The sequence below is a fragment of the Alnus glutinosa genome, chromosome 5, assembly GCF_958979055.1.
Source record: "Alnus glutinosa chromosome 5, dhAlnGlut1.1, whole genome shotgun sequence".
NCBI classification, from domain to species: Eukaryota; Viridiplantae; Streptophyta; class Magnoliopsida; order Fagales; family Betulaceae; genus Alnus; species Alnus glutinosa.
Genome location: NC_084890.1, coordinates 23,073,507 through 23,090,980, shown reverse-complemented (window position 1 = coordinate 23,090,980; position 17,474 = coordinate 23,073,507). Strand labels below are relative to the sequence as shown.

The following is a 17,474-nucleotide window of genomic DNA, read 5'->3' as shown; positions in this document are numbered from 1 at the left end:
AGTTATGGAGCACCAGCCGACCGGTTCTGTGGAGTCGATGGAATAGAGTTCGGGAGGGAGTCGGCTGATTCTATGGAGTCAACGGGAAGGAGTTGGCCGGTTCTGTAGAGTCGACAGGAGCGAGTTGGCCGAGTCTGTGGATTCAATGGGAGGGAGTTTAGGGATACACTTCTTCCATCCTCTTCTCATTGGCAATTTCTTTTTGAGATGAACGATGAGATGATTTCAATTTTTTGTTTGAAATATTTGAGTTTCAGTTTAAGTTTCAATTGCAGAAAATATTTTCCCCCCAAAATGAACAAATGATGTGGGTGTGTGATGTGGAGGTGTTTGGGTAATTTGTAAATTAAGTGGATGCTAACATGTCTGACTGGACAGGTGTAGACTTTTTAGTGGTGCTAAGTGTCAGTGACGTAACGGGCCGTTAATTTTTGGACGAAGAAGTTAAATGAGGTACTAATTTGGTCATTTCCCAAAACTGAGGTATCATCTGTGATGCAAATTGAAACTCAGTGACTAAAAAATAAAGTTTCCAAAACTCAGGAACTAAAAAAGTGTTTAACCCTAAATTTTAAAGGAAATGGGCTTATGTCACACACAAAGATCAGTTGGTTATCTTTTATTTGTTGAGCTGTGGACTAACTTTATTTTACAGATATAGTCGCAGAGGGCGAGGAGGAAAATCTAGTTTTATCAGGATCTACCAAACACGTTTGTAGTAATTGTGTCGTAGACTCGTAGTTTAGGCTATCTTTTTTCTAACCCTTTTTGCAGATAATAAAGTGTCAATTGCTTTCATCGCCTCAAGGTAATCGCTTTAATCTCTACTTATTTGCTTCATTCTGTTACATTAGGGATAATGTAAGTTTTAGGTTGGGGGAGAAGCTTGATGCTTGATATATGTTGCTACTTCCGTGTTGTTTTTCTTGTTTTACGTTTTGCATTTTTTTGTTAAAACTTGTTTTGTGTGTTTTTAGTTCCAAATATATATATATATATATATATATATATATATATATATATATATATATATATATATATATATATATATATATATATATATATATATATATGTTTTTGTTTCCTCAACATAAGTTTTATGTATTAAGTTCACTATGCTACTCCTATGTAGAGAATTTAACTGCATTCGTGCTCAATTTATTGCACATGCACTTAGCTACATAAATAAAAATTTAGGACCAAATCATATGATAAGAGAGTGACTCTTCTACATTTTGGACCTATTCAAGACTTTCAACTTTATGGAAGCAGAAAACGCTCGGAGTATGCTTACTACCATAATTTACTACTTGATATGGATTCAAACTAGGTGACGTAATAAAATATGGACATAAATTAGCTTCAAACTAGTTTGTAGCTAATTTCTACAACACAATCCAATAAAGTGACTTGTGTTCCTTAGCATGTGAAAAGTACATTTTTTTTTTAAAGAGCATTAATAAAATAAAATAAAAATTAAAAAAAAAAAGAGAGAAAAAAAAGGTACGTGTTTCTTGCAAGCTTTAGGAATACATATCATTTTATTAGGCTGGTTTGTAAAAATTAATTACAAATCAGTTTGTAGCTAATTTATGTCCATCTAAACCAAGAGTCCAAGACTTAAAAGAGTTAGAATAAAAGAAAATTAGTGTGAGGACTTCCTCGAAGAAAGAGGGAAATCGTTAAGACCCAAATGAGGTGAAAGGGTGAAACCCTAAGAATAATATTGATCGGACATGTGCATTCGAAGTTAAGGCCATGAATAAGGATTTCTCTTATAATAGGAGACGAAATGCATGTCAATAACATCGGGAATGAACACTTGAGGTATTAGGACAAGGTGATGGTTAAGATGCATCACTCATACAAGGAGACAATGGTGCCTAGTTAATCTCTTTACAAATCGCACCTCCGATATGCACACCAACTCTAATTCTCACTTAAACAATGACCATATCATGGATTGTTAGGCTTCTTAAGTGCTTATATAGCCTTAGCTTCCCAGTTACTAGTAGGGTTGTCATAGAGTTGGGGTGAGTTTGGCTTGTTAGAGCTTGGCTCGAACTCGAGACGAGATTGAAACATTTGGTAGCTCTAATACCAAGTATTAGAATTAATTGCCCAGTTTAAAAACACAAAACTTAACACAACCATAAAGAAAATGAGACGGTAGCTCTAATACCAATTATTAGAATGAATCAATAATGTTGTCTTCTTTTTTCATAGCATGCGAATATTAAGAATGAGAGAATAACTCCCTTCTATCATTGTTTGAGGATAAGTTATCCATTTTGATGCGTGATATATGTCTCTCCGGTAGATGCCTTTAAGTGCAGAAAACAACACTGTTATGTATATGTATAAGAGACTAGTACCTCAACCCTAAAATTTCATTGCTTTACATAAGTCTATAGAGCTAACTCCATACAATGAAAATGAATCGTTTAAAAATAGTATTTTTTAAAAATTTAGAATTGAAAACATAGAAAATCGGTTTTTTCATATAAAAGGCAGTATAATATTTTTTCGAAAACACTAAATTTTAAACGCTAACGTACGATTTTAAAAGTCAAATTGTTATTTTGCCAAACACTTAACGGCAATTTTATAAATAATTTTTTTTAAATCGCACATTTTTAAATTCACTATTTTTAAAATCGTAAACTCAAACATATTCTAAATCATAACCTATAACTATAAACAAAGATACATTTCCATAGAATAATCTTAAAAAGAAGTTCCCTAGCTTGTCACAAGAGTATGCTAAAAATTACATGTCCATGGTATTAGTTCAGGATTGACTGATTGAGATGCCATGTAGCACTTTTGACAATATAGGCCGTGAGATATATCTCACGGCTTAGAATATACCACCTTCTTTTTTATACGATTTTTTTATGGCCCTCCCCGTCTTCTTCTTTTCAACCTCAATGTCTTCTTTCTGGTTCGACTTTGTCAAAATTCCCTCTTCGTCTCCGAGCGGACCTGGTCAGTGAAGAATGAGAACCGGTTCTTCTGCAACAAGAAAAATGGTCGGCCAAAGTTAAAGAGAGAAATCTAAGAAGTTAAAAGCCCATAAACCAAAAACAAATAAAAGAGTGAAAAGCTTACCTATTGAATATTACGTGAGTACTAGTGTGGTGGTCTTTCAGCAAGGTGATTCCCTTCTCTCTTTTGTCTTCGAATATTCTAGAAAATTTCGGTTCTTTGAACTGATTGGGTTATGGATGTTGACCGAAATGAATGGGTAAAGAAGTTTGGGTTCTCCTTTTCTTGGGTGCTTTAGTCAAATGGGTAATTTTCTGTGTTTCAAATAGAAATGGGTTTGATTTTTATTTCATGGAAGAAATGTTTCGGTGAAGAAGAAAGAAAAAGCAAGCAGGACATCATAGGACTGTTAAAACTCATGCTCAAGCTCCCTTAGCTGACACCTCAGATGAAGATTGCCTTGCTGTCACTCAGCATCAAGCACCTATATCACACGCAATCACAGGCAGTAGACCAAATCAGGAGAAGCCCGCATATCATGCTGTCTCCAGACATAATCCCGTGACTTCCCATACAGCCGCAAATCATGCAGCCTTGTATACTGCACGCCAATCAATCCAGTGAGATGCCAAAGGAAAGATATCACTGGCTGCCAATCACTCACTCATTCGTGCTTCCAAAGGCATCTCTACAAGGCAAGAATCAGCAAGTCCAACCATACCTTGCCCTCCAAGACTCTCGGATTATTTCAGCACGATTACTTAAGGAAAGAATAAACACGACTTTCGTTCTAGTTATACCTCAGTATAATTGCTTAACAATTATACACTTATAGTCAAAATCTTTCTTTGTATAGAATGGGGTGTACATTCAGTATAAATATTGTGTAAACTATTCAATAAAATTAAGCAAAAAGTTTCTCCAACTCAATTTCGTTACATGGTATCAGAGCCATACTAGGCACTCGCCCAAAACATTGTTCCTGCACCCTACAACCTACACCCCACTCTGTTACAATGGCAGCCTCTTCCTCCGATGCTCCTACTGTTGCGATTCCCATTGCCATACCAACACTGCCTACACGTAATCTTACCTTCCATGAAAAACTTGAAGGACCCAACTACCTAAGTTGGCTTACCCAATTCCTTCCAATTCTGCGCACCACAGACTCCATGGGGATCATTGATGGATCCGAGCCATGTCCACCCAAGTTTCTGGCTGATGATAAGCCCAACCCCAAATTTGCAATTTGGCAAAGAAAAGACTAGACGATCCTAAGTTGGATCAACATCACCTTGTCCAAAAAGGTGTTGTCTACCATCTATGGACTTGACACCTCCCGGCAGGTTTGGTCAGCCCTGGCCAACCAATTCGCCAATCAGTCCAAAACTCGAATTGCTAATCTTAAGACACAATTGCAGAGCCTTCATCAAGGCTCCAAGAGCTGCTTAGACTATATCCAAGCTGCAAAGGAATTATCAAATTAGTTGGCGGCAGCAGGTAAACCTGTTTATGATGAGGACATGATTACCTATCTTACCAATGGTTTGAATCCAGCATACAATGGGTTCATAACCTCCTTCTCTATCATGACTCGAGACAAAAACCTTAGCCTAGATGATTTTCAAGATGAACTCTTGAATCATGAGACTCTCCTGAATCACCAAAACAAGACAGTTGATACCTCTACCTATGCTCTGTTCACTCATAAGCCAAACACTCACCAATTTCATCCCAAGAACCGTGGATCCTCATTCTCCAAGTTTCCTCCCAGAAACTTTGGCCCTCGAACTCAAGCAGCAGCACATGCCCCCACTCCAAGATACAATGTAGTACCACCGCCTGCTAGGTACTCAGCACCTTCCCGACATCCTGCCTCTTACAGATCTTATGTCCCTCGCATGCAGCCTGCACATGACCACAGGTTTCCTGCATCCGCCACCTCTCAGGTACCCTGCCAAATATGCAGCAAATTAAGTCACATGGCTCTCGACTGTTACCACCGAATGGACTATGCCTTTCAAGGCAAATGTCCACCTCCTCAACTACATGCCATGGTTGCTCACACCACTACCTATGAAGATCAAGATTGGTATGCAGACAGTGAAGCCAATGCACGCATCACTCATGATCTGAACAACCTCCAAGTGCAGCAGCCGTTTCCTAGCACTGAAAACATTGCAGTTGGCAATGAATCAACCCTTGCTATAGCCAATTCTGGTTCAACCACTCTCACCTCTCCTCAATCTCACTTTAAACTCAATCATGTGCTGCACTACCCTAAGGCAGCTGCAAATCTTATTTCCATTCAACGATTATGTCTTGATAATGACTGTTACTTCATCCTAACAGCATCTCACTTTTATATCTTTGATTTGCAGACACAAGCACTTCTGCTGGAAGGGAGGAGTGAGAATGGAATGTACCCCTTGAAGCTTGGCAAGAAGTCTCATAGAGGCGGCAAGGCTTTCACAGCCGTTCTAGGAATAAAGACTACTCCCCTAGTGTGGCATTTTAGACTAGGACATCCATCTACTGAGGTTGTATCTAGAGTAGTCCAAGAAAATAAGTTGCCTGTTTCTGAGATGAATTTTAATAAAAATCATGTGTATGCTTCTTGTCAATTGGGCAAAGCTAAGAAACATCCCTTTCATACTTCTACTCGGATCTCTAAATTTCCTTTTCAATTGATTCATACAGACCTCTAGACTTCACCCATTCCCTCTGTGAGTGGCTATAAATACTATGCCCTCTTTGTTGATGACTACTCTCGCTATTCCTGGATTTATCCACTTCACTCTAAGTCAGAAACATTTGTTGCATTTGTTCAATTTAAATAACTGGTTGAAAACCAATTTTCCACCACCATCAAGCAGTTACAATCAGATGGGGGAGGTGAATACACCTCTCACCAATTTCAATCTTTTCTCTTCACCCACGGCATTGTCTACAGGAAAAGCTGCCCCTATACCTCTCCCCAGAATGGTCTTGCTGAAAGGAAATTAAGACACATCCTAGAAACTGGCCTAACACTTCTAGCTCATGCCCCATTATCCTCTAAATACTGGGTTGATTCTGTCCTCACGGCAGTGTACATTATCAACCGGTTACCTACAACCACTCTCAAACACTGCACTCCTTATGAAAAACTATACAAGTAGTCTCCGGATTACAAAACACTAAGAGTATTTGGCTGCCTGTGTTACCCTCTCCTACGTCCGTATGGCCACCACAAACTGGAATACCGATCCAAACCTTGTATCGTCTTAGGCTATCAGTATGCCGGATACAAATGCCTGGACCCTGTCACTAATAAAGTCTATCTCTTCCGCCATGTGGTCTTTGATGAGACTTCTTTTCCAGCCAAGGATTAGGCCATCTCATCTCTACCCTCTCAGCTGGCTGCTACAGGTGAAATTGTTATTCCTTTATCTCTTCTTTTATCTTCTTTACCTGCTGTTTCTACAGATACAGGTGTTGTCTTACCCTCTGAACAATCCCTTGGACCCTCTCCAGTCTCCGAACCTTTGACTTCGGGTGCTGCCTTACCCTCTAAACAACACCTTGGCCCTTCTCCTGTCTTAGAATCTTTACCTTCAGCCCTTCCTCAGCAGACCAATCCATCTCTTGGTGCAACACCTTTGCCTCCCATCACAGAGTCCATCCCTCTCACTGACATAACCCATTCCACCCCTCCTGACCTGCCCTCCCCTACTTGTCCTCTCATCCCTGCAGCCCAAGACATTGCCTTACCTGCGTCTGCCACCCTTACAAATTCCCCTCAGCTTGGACCTCCCTCCACCGAGTGTATCCCTAGCCAACCTACTGACTCCCCAGTCCTACCACCTCCACCCATGACTACCCAGTCTCAAACAGGTTCCCTTAAACCTAAGCAATTCCCTGGCTTCAAACTTCTTCACTCCAAGTATCCTCTTTTCAGTTTTCACTCAGTCCTCCCTAAGATTGAACCTACTTGCTATAGCAAGGCTGCTAATGATCCTAGGTGGAAAACTGCCATGAGTGCTGAATTTGTTGCCCTTGTCTCCAACAAAACATGGACTCTTTGTCCCAGACCTCCCCATCTCCATGTTATTCACAATAAATGGGTTTACAAGATCAAAAGGCATGCTGATGGTTCAATGGAGCGTTTCAAAGCTCGCTTGGTCGCCAAAGGATTTGAGCAGCAATCAGGGATTGATTACACAGAGACCTTTAGTCTTGTAATTAAGCCTGCTACAATTCGACTTATGCTGGCCTTGGCAGTTCACTTTGACTGGCCCATTCGCCAACTAGACATATCCAATGCATTTCTACATGGATCCTTGGATGAAGAAGTATACATGGAGCAACCTCGTGGGTTTGTCGACCCTTCTCATCCTGACTTTGTGTGTAAGCTTCACAAGGTCATTTATGGCCTAAAACAAGCTCCTCGAGCTTGGTATACTCAGTTATCCACTTTTTTGTTGGATCTTAGCTTCATTGTGTCTCTTGTCGACACCTTACTCTTCATTTTTTCAACTGGCAGCATGCAATTATTTCTCCTAATTTATGTTGATGACATTATAGTGACAGGAACTCACTCTCATCTCCTCACTGCTCTCATCAACCGATTGCAACAAGAATTCCCTGTCAAAGACTTGGGACCTCTCAGCTAATTCCTTGGCATCCAGGCTACCCGCACCCCTACTGGCCTTCACCTATGTCAAGCCAAGTACATAACAGACCTTCTTCACCGAACCCACATAACTGATGCTAAACCTGCCAGGTCACCTTGTGCAGCCGGTTCCAAATTATCAAGGTTTGATGGTGAAGTCTTGCCCGATGCTACAGAGTATCGAAGTGTGGTAGGTGCCCTTCAATATTGTACTCTCACTCGCCCGGATATCGCCTACTTTGTGAACCAACTATGCCATCACCTTCATCATCCCACTTCCATTCACTGGACAGTGGTTAAACGTGTTCTCCGGTTTCTCAAGCAATTCGTGGATCATGGTCTCACCTACACCAAAACCACTCTTCACTTGACTGTCTTTTGTGATTCTGACTGGGCTGGCAGTCAAGGTGATATCCAGTCTACCTCCGGGTTTGCTGTCTTCCTTGGCAATTATTTAATTTCATGAAGTGCCAAGAAACAGCCGGTTGTATCTCGCTCTAGCACTGAAACTGAGTACCGTTCCTTAGCCATTGTCACTACTGAGCTCTTTTGGATCCGCATGCTCCTTTGTGAACTCCGAATTCCATTGCCTTTTGCTCCTGTTGTTTGGTGTGACAATGTGAGTGCCCTTGCACTAGCCTCCAATCCCGTTTATCATGCTCGAACAAAGCACATTGAAGTGGACTACCACTTTGTGCGTGAGAAGGTTCTTAACAAGGACATTTCTCTAGCCTTCATCTCCACAACTGACCAAATTGATGATATCTTTACCAAGGGTTTGTCTACTGCCCGATTTCAGTTCCTGCAATCCAAGCTGACCGTGACTCCGTCCCCTCCAAGACTCTCGGATTATTTCAGCACGATTACTTAAGGAAAGAATAGACACGACTTTCCTTCTAGTTATACCTCAGTATAATTGCTTAACAATTATACGCTTATAGTCAAAATCTTTCTTTGTATAGAATGGGGTGTACATTCAGTATAAATATTGTGTAAACTATTCAATAAAATTAAGCAAAAAGTTTCTCCAACTCAATTTCTTTACAAGGACGAATTGGTGTGTTGGATCAGATAGACTGGATTTTGTGCTTTTCTTCTTCTTCTTCGGTCGTGTTCGTGCCAAAGGAAGCTGAAGAAGACGCTCGAAGGAGGCGCAGGTGTGAGAAAATGGGGAGAGACTAATGAAGAAGAAAAAGTTGTAAAAGAATGGGGGAGAAAAGGTAGTGGTTAAATTTTGGTTTAAAAATTGAAATTTTAAGAGGGATTTACGTGGCATGTTTTTAGCCTTTTGTGTCAAAAGTGCTGTCCACGGCTTAAGGCTTCAGCCTCTCTAGATAATAATAATAATAATTAAAAAAAAAAAAAGCAACATGAAAATGCCCTAAGAAAAATAAAAAGGCTCTTATTGAATAGGCTTTGAGGAGTTGCTTTTCCCAGACGGAATTGAGAAACAACCTCTTATTCTGAAGTCTATGGGTATATATAGATCTTCCTTTGCAAGTCGCGGACGTCCTTCTTTCTTACCGCCCCGATTCCCATTCCCAATCAGGAAAGAAAGAGAAGTTTGTGAACTTTGAGGGTCAACGAGAGCTCAGATTGATTAATTACATCACAATTAAAGACCTCTCATATGAAATCAACATCCATACAGCTTACGGTGAATGGTATTCCAATTTCCTACCCTTCTTTATTTTGTTTTCCTTTTTCGAATTTTCCATTTGCTTACCAATAGTATACTGATTGTTACTTATTTTTGGAGGTTGAGCTAATATTATAATGATTAATTTTATTTTATTTTATTGAATATGCCCAATATTTTGTTGTGTGTAATAATACAAAAAATAAAATCAGATTAATTTTTTCAATGATGTGCTAACCAATATTTTGAACCATAAATTAGAGTAAATGGGAGAAAATTAAATGAAAGGTGAGTTCCCACGTTTAACTCAAAATGGATTTTATTTTTAATTTAAGGGTTACATGAAATTGATTAATTTTTGAATTGCAGTAGGAATTCAGGAAGAAGCTATATATCCATAACAGTGATCGCTGCATATTTTATTAACCCCAGTAAGTCTTTCTCAGTACTTTGTGGCTTGCTGTTGGCGTTGCAAACCGGGAAGAAGTTTAACAGCTGCTTTTATTCAATTAATGTAGCTATTTTACTTACTTATCATGTATCCATCTTGTTTTGTGGAAGCAAGATAAGCAACAATGGCCGACAGTGTTGTGAATGTTCTCCTACAGCAACTGCCACAACTCATAGAAGGAGCAAGTTTCCCTTCTAGAGTGGAAGATGAAGTCAAGTCATTTCAAAGAAAGCTCGTGAGGATAAATGTCTTCCTTCAGAACTCCGATGGGAAACGCAATGAGCATGCAAATGTGAAGGCGTTAGTGAGGCAAATCATTGAAGTTTCTTACGAGGCTGAGGATGTTATCGACACGTTCATCCTCAAAGTCCAAGAACACAAGAAGAGGAATATCGCAGGACAGATTATTTATATCTTTTCGCCCACGACAATGCTGCAGGATGTTCCAAAGAAGATAGAAGCCCTCAACAAAGAGATCAACAAAATCTATGACAATATAAAAAAGTATGGCATTGAAAGAGCTGAAGAAAGTGTAGTTGCAGAAGCGGAGAAGGCACTGTACAGGCGTAGGAGACACGTCAAGGAAGATGATGTGGTGGGCTTCCTTCATGACTCTGATACATTGGTGAATCAGCTTACTCATAGAAGAGAGAGAATTCAAAATTGATACACCACTGGAGCTGGCGCTTCATTTGCTCGTTCTTTTTTGTTCTTTGGGGAAGATTTCAAGTTTAACTAAATCCATTGGAAGTGGATCCACAGAAACTTGAAAATGCTACGAGTGCTTTATTTGGAGCCACGTGCCAATATCATTCCCGAAGAGATAGGAACATTGATCCATTTTGAGGTACTTGAAGATAAGTTTATTAGATGGAAAGGGATATAAACCTTACAAATATAGAAACACTTTTGATAATGGATAATGGGTCAAGATGTTTGCCAGACTCGATAATGAAGCTGCTGCGTTTAAAGAATTTGTGTGGGACAGTGAATTTCTCTGAGTACTTGGACACAACTCTGTGGAACCTGCAAGTCCTTCATACCGCAAGACCATCTGCCCAATTTGAGGATCTCATTGTCATGGGCAAGCTTCCTAATATAAGGAAATTAAGGCTAGGGGATTGTGATGTAGCAAATTTTTTGGCAAGCCTCCACCATTTAAGTCATCTCCAAAGATTGAAAATTATATATCGTAGTAAAAACAATATTAGTAATCTTCCTAATTCATTTCCAGAGACAGTCATCAAGATAAGCTTATCGCGTGTGAGATTTGATGAAGGTGGAATAGAAGTGTTGGGAAAACTTCCCAAACTTGGGATACTTACACTAGACGGTTGCCTTTCTTTCAGTGGCCTAGCCTCCACGTCCATGCACGTTCGTTTCCTGAACTCCAAGTCTTATACTTGTATAATGATGGAATTGTAGAATGGAAACAGGACGAAGGTGCAATGACAGGCCTAAGGAAGTTGGTTATAAAGGGATGCTACACGACTACACGTTGACCATGCACCCTTCTGTAGTAAGGAGTTTCACTGCATGCCTTTCGAGAGGTAGAGGTCTACTACCATAGCAACTCAAAATTGTCAGACATGTTTCGGGAATTGTAGATAGAGGTTGGGTTTAAGCTAACAGATGTATTGCATCATTATATCCGAATTAATATGTTACCTTTTACGTGCAATGCCTCGTTATATATGTCCCTCGTTAGAGCACTTGTAGTGAACTCGTCAAAATTTTAGCAAATTTTGACAAAAAATACCACTTTTTCTATTTTAGCTATCTAGTTTTCAAAAACTCTAAATATCAAACTCCTCAAATATTCTCTACTTTAAAATAAATACTATTTTTTATTTCCTTTTCAACTAACCTACCATTTTCGGATTGTTCTAGAATTCATACCTCCCTTTTCTTTTTCTTCTCTTCTCTTTTCTCACGCACACTTCTATTATTTTCTTCTTCTTTCTCTTCTTTCCTTCTTTCTCTAATCCGATTCCTCTTCCTTCTTCGCTCTCCACACCGAGAGATAGTGAGATAGTGAACGAGAGAGAGAGAGAGAGAGAGAGAGAGAGAGAGAGAGAGAGAGAGATTGAGATCAAGGGAGAGAGCACACCGGGAGAGATCAGACCCGAGAGATTGGGAGAAAGAACCAGAGAAGATCCGACCGTCCAGAGGTGCCGATTTCCGGTGGGTTCCATGGATTGTCGCCAGAGGAGCAGGAGGCACGACAATCGGTGGCCTGTGGAGTGATTTCCGACAAAATGCTCTACAACCCGTGACCAATCGGAGCCCATTTTCTGGGAGACCTGGGACTTGAGAGACCCAGCCCGATCGTGGAGGACTCCTAGCAATCCGACGAACCCAGAGACCCACGTCCATGGGTCATCGGCCAAAACCCATCTCCGGTGGACATAAGGTGATTTTCCTGTGAAAATCGTGGCGATTCCAGTGGGTTTCCAATGGGTGTTTTCTAGTGAGTTGAGAGATGACTTTTGGTGAATTTTTCTGTGATTGAACAGAAATTCTTAATGTAATTTCTTGTGTTTTTTATTTGGATTATTATTGATTAATTTGGGCTATTATTGATTAACGGGTTTTAATGAACCGTGTGTATTTTTGGTGTTGATCCCCCTGTTCCGGCTGATCGCTTTTCTTGTGTAAATCTGTGATATTTCCGGTTGTCTCCCCTGTGATATTTTATGTGTTGATCTTCTGCTCGTCAACGACCTTTCCCGCAAAAATGGAATAAACAAATGCAAAATAACATTAGACGATCAACGTTGCCCTCGTCTAATCAGACGAGGGTCTCTAACAATCACCAATTTTACTATAGAGGCGACGAGCTCGTTGGAGACGAGATTTTGAGCAAAATCGTCTAATTTTGGTGATTTTGTCTGTTTGACAACTTCACTACGAATGCTCTTAGTCTCTACTCCACGATACTTTTATTTCTTCCCTATTTTGAAGTCTATATTGATAACGAGAAATTATTATTTTTTCTCGAGGTCTTTTTTCTTCTTCATCTTTTTACTTTTCATAATCACTATTAAGTCTGTGGAGTCTATGTATGGAATTCATATGGGCCCAATAGATCTAATAATAATTTTGAAAAGTGAGAAGATGGGAAAAGGACCATAAGAGAATGTATAACATGTCTCATTAATAAAATACCAGAGAAATACCAATTATATCCATATATGAAAAGCAGTCACGAATTTCTGTCTTGCTTTATTTACGTGATTATCTTTTAAAAATAAAGGCATTTGAAATATTTCTACTCACCCTGGTATAAACACACCTCTTCTCATCAACCACCATTTTGCTTGACTGCACTTTCCAAGTAGGTTACCTCGTTCTATTTACATGCTAATCAATTACTTGCACTATTTACCAAAATAAACTACACACATAGTCTATTAAACCGACATAAAAGACATGCTATTTAGTATACTAGGGTATTTATCTCATCTTTTTATTTTGAAAATTAATCATTGGATCAGTATGATCCATACAAAACCCATGTATGAATCTTACAGATCCAATGATTGATTTTAAAAATGAAGTCATAAGAGAATATTTTTCTTTCAAGAACCCATATTTTTTTTAATTGAAAAATGACATGTGACAGAGGGATTATAGGTATATTTCGACAAAATTGGCATTTTTGAAACGTTTTGCTAGTTTTGGGAGTTAAAGTCCAATTGTTGGTAGTTCATGTGACTACTTACAAAACGTCTGACAATTTGAAAGGTTAAACTGTAATTTTTCTTTTTATTTATTTTTAAGTGATTAAGGCTCCAAGCAACATGTTGCATCGCCAGCAAGGATTTTGAGTCTAGCTCATAATATAGAGAAATGACTCTTATATTTTCTCACACTTCATCTAACGTGACGTCATTTTTTCATTTTGTGGGAAGCAAAATGAGCAAAACAAACACAAAAACAAAAACCAAAAAATAAAAAATTTACGTCACTTAAGATGAGACTAGGTGTGGAAAATGTGTATCAAAGTTGTAGCCTAGATTGTAAGAGAATAATTTCTCTCTAATATATTCTTTACACTTTACACGCTGACCTAGCACGGGTTGAATGAAAACCACCCAAAAAAAAAAAAAAAGGTTAATATAATACCCCCAATATTCAAGCCCCTCCACTATGGAATACGCTGAAAGAAACTTCGAAGGAAAGATGGTTTGCAACGTTGCAAATCAGATAGCGGTCAATTCAACAACTAAAAATCTTATTTATATTACCTTTTTTTTCTTTTTCTTTTTTTACTACATAAAATAAAATATATAATATATGAAAATTAAAAGATAAAAATAATAATTATAGTATGAACTCAGCCTCTCTAGTCTCTAGAGATTAGAAATAGCGCCTTTTTTTTTTTTCTTTTTAAGTACAATATCATGTATAAAATCGAGACAATCTTCTATTAAAAAATTGTTGAATAGCTGATGAGCTGCCATATTTGCTGGGGCTGGAGGAGTTGCTTTTCAAAACAGAATTGTGAAGTCGATGGTGGGGGTATTAACAAACTTTGCAGAAGTGCAAAGCTGTAGAGAAAAGAACAAGGAAAGCAGAGACGTGTGGAACAAGAATTGTAGAAGATTATATGTTCTTCTATTGAATGAATGAATTGAATTATATAGGAGAAGAATCCTTATATACAATCAACAAGCACATGTATAATAAAACAGACTAGCTAGCTAACTAAGTAAAAGACACGTGCTATTCATGTTTGCTATACAAAACAGAAACTAAAACTACCGACTAAGGAACATAAAAGATACAGTTGTGCAACTGAACTCTAATACTCCCCCTCAAGATGGATGATGGATATCCAGGACAGACATCTTGGACAAAAGACGATGGAAAAGTGCACTGCCAAGGGCTTTAGTAAAGATGTCTGCAAGTTGGTGTTGAGAAGGAACATGTAAAGTCTTGATGAGACCAAGTTGAATCTTCTCACGGATAAAATGACAATCCACATCGATGTGCTTTGTTCTTTCATGAAAAACAGGATTGGCTGCAATGTGTAATGCAGCTTTACTGTCACAAAACAATGTAGCAGCGGAAGGATGAGGGAGATGAAGATCATGAAGCAAAGTGAAAAGCCAAATCAATTCACATCCAGTAGAGGCCATAGACCTATACTTTGATTCTGCAGAAGAGCAAGATATGGTTTGCTGTTTCTTAGATTTCCAGGAAATCAATGAAGACCCATGAAAAACACAAAACCCAGTAATAGATCGCCTAGTGTCCGAACAACCTGCCCAATCAGCATCACAAAAGGCCTTCAGCTTAAAATCAGATTCTGCAGAGAAAAAAAGGCCTTGTCCAGGTGCAGCTTTAACATATCTTAACACTCGATAAGCAGCATCAAGATGAGGCTACCGAGGCTTATCCATGAACTGGCTAAGAGTTTGAACGGAGTAAGCCAGATCAGGGCGAGTAATGGTCAAGTAGAGAAGATGGCCAATGAATCGCCTATAAAAAGTAGGATCGGAAAGGAAAGAACCAACATCTCTAGACAGCTTCAAATTCTGTTCCATGGGGAAAGAAACTGGTTTAGAGGCTAGCAAACCAGATTCTTGTAAGATTTCCAAGGAGTATTTGTGTTGAGAAACATAAATACCCTTAGTAGAACGAGCAATCTCAAGGTCTAAAAAATATTTCAAAGTATTAAGGTCCTTGAGACGAAATCTGTCATTTAAAGTGACAATGAGAGATTTCACAACAACATCATCATTGCTTGCAATAGCAATATCATCAACATAGACTAACAAGGCAATAAAAGAAGAGCCTTGAGTCCGAGTGAACAATGAGTAGTCAACTTTAGACTGCATGAAGCCGAGATCAACCAAGAAATTGGAGAACTTAGAAAACCATTGTCGTGATGCCTGTTTCAAGCCATACAAAGACTTGGTTAATCTACAAACTTGAGACTCCCCCTTAGTCCTAAACCCGGGAGGTAATTCCATGTAGACTCTTCATCTAAATCACCATGAAGAAAGGCATTGTTTACATCAAGTTGATGTAAAAACCAATGCTTAGCAGCTGCCATGGCCAATAGAGTTCAGACAATAGTCATCTTGGCTACAGGGGAAAAAGTTTCATAATAGTCTAGACCTTCACTTTGAGAATACCCCTTTGCAACCAAACGGGCCTTGTATCTTTCAATACTACCATCAGCCCTATATTTGATTTTATACACCCATTTGCAGCCAATGGGATGTTTGCCAGCAGGTAAAGTAGTAACAACCCATGTGTGATTCTGTTCGAGGGCTGTAATTTCATGAGCCATGGCATCTCACCAATGAGCATGTTGGATTGCTTGATGATAAAACTGAGGCTCAACATCAGATGAGATGGATAGACAAAAGTTTTTATAAGGGAAAGAGAGCTGATCATAAGAAACTAAAGAAGAGAGAGGGAAAAGAATACCTGAATCAGTAGAAGTTGAAGCCTTAGAATTGGATTTGAGTAGAGAAGAAGCCAATTGACAATGATACTGCTGCAGGTATTCAGGTGGTCGACGGGTCCTTGTGGATTTTCTAGAAACAAGAGGATTAGGATCAACAGATGCTAAAGGAGAAGAAGAGAAGGAAGGGCTGGAATCAATAGAGGCTGAAGGAGGATGAGAAGAGGAAGAAGGACTAGGAATGGGAACAGAATCAAGAGAAGAGGAAGAAATGTCAACAGGAATATTAGTGGAGTTGGGAGATGAAGGAGCAGGTGGTACAAAAAAGGTATCATTGGTATGATCTAAACAAGGAGGAGAAGGTAAGGGAAAGCAACCATCAGAATTGGGATTGGAAAGGTTAACAACAAAAGGAAAGAGATGCTCGTGAAAGATAACATGTCTAGATATGAATACAGATTTGGTGTGAAGATTATACAATTTGTAACCTTTAATGGCATAGGGATAACCAATAAAGACACATGGAATGGCTCTAGGATCAAATTTGTTTCGAGCTCTACACAAAGAGGATGCATAAGCTAAACAACCGAATACTTTGAGATGAGAATAGAGAGGAGGTGTAGAAAACAAGAGTTAATGTGGTGATTTGTTGAAGAGATTAGGAGTTGGAATACGGTTAAAAAGGTGAGTGGCAGTGAGAATACAATCTCCCCAGAATTCAAGAGGCAAATGAGCTTGTAGCCGCAAAGATCTAGCCACATTTAAAAGGTGTTGATGTTTCCTCTCAACAATGGAGTTTTGTTGAGGGGTTTCAACACAACTTAATTGGTGGATAGTACCTTGTTTAGCAAAAAAATCAGGCATTTGAAATTCAGCTCCATTGTCGGATCTTAAGCATTTTACTTTAAGCTGAAATTGAGTAGAAACTAGATGGAAGAAATGTTGAAGAAGGGATCGAGTTTGTGATTTATGGCGCATCAAATGAACCCAAGTAAATCTACTATAATTATCAACAATAGTAAGGAAAAGGCAAAAGGGGAACAAGAAACAGAAATGCTATGCGGAAAAGGCAATCTATGTTGCTTTGCAAGAGGACAAATTGTACAAACATTATTAGAATCATAGGGAATTGAAGGAACAAGATCATGGATCAAACTTATTCTAGATGGTGAAGGATGCTCTAATCTGTAGTGCCAGATATCAGCAGGAGATGAAGAATCTTTGATTGAAGTAGAAAGGACCCGAGAGCTGGAATCAGCAGAATTGAAACTTGGAAAAGATGTCTGCAGCAAGTAATAAAGTCCATTGTGCTCCTTACCCA

At 38.9% G+C, this 17,474-nt stretch overlaps 1 protein-coding gene across 1 annotated transcript in view; it reads left to right on the top strand.

The window, feature by feature from the left end:
- LOC133868550 (putative disease resistance protein At1g50180) overlaps window positions 1-17,474 on the top strand; it is a 76,027-nt gene that overhangs the window by 45,939 nt on the left and 12,614 nt on the right. The gene's annotated exons all lie outside the window — the stretch shown is intronic.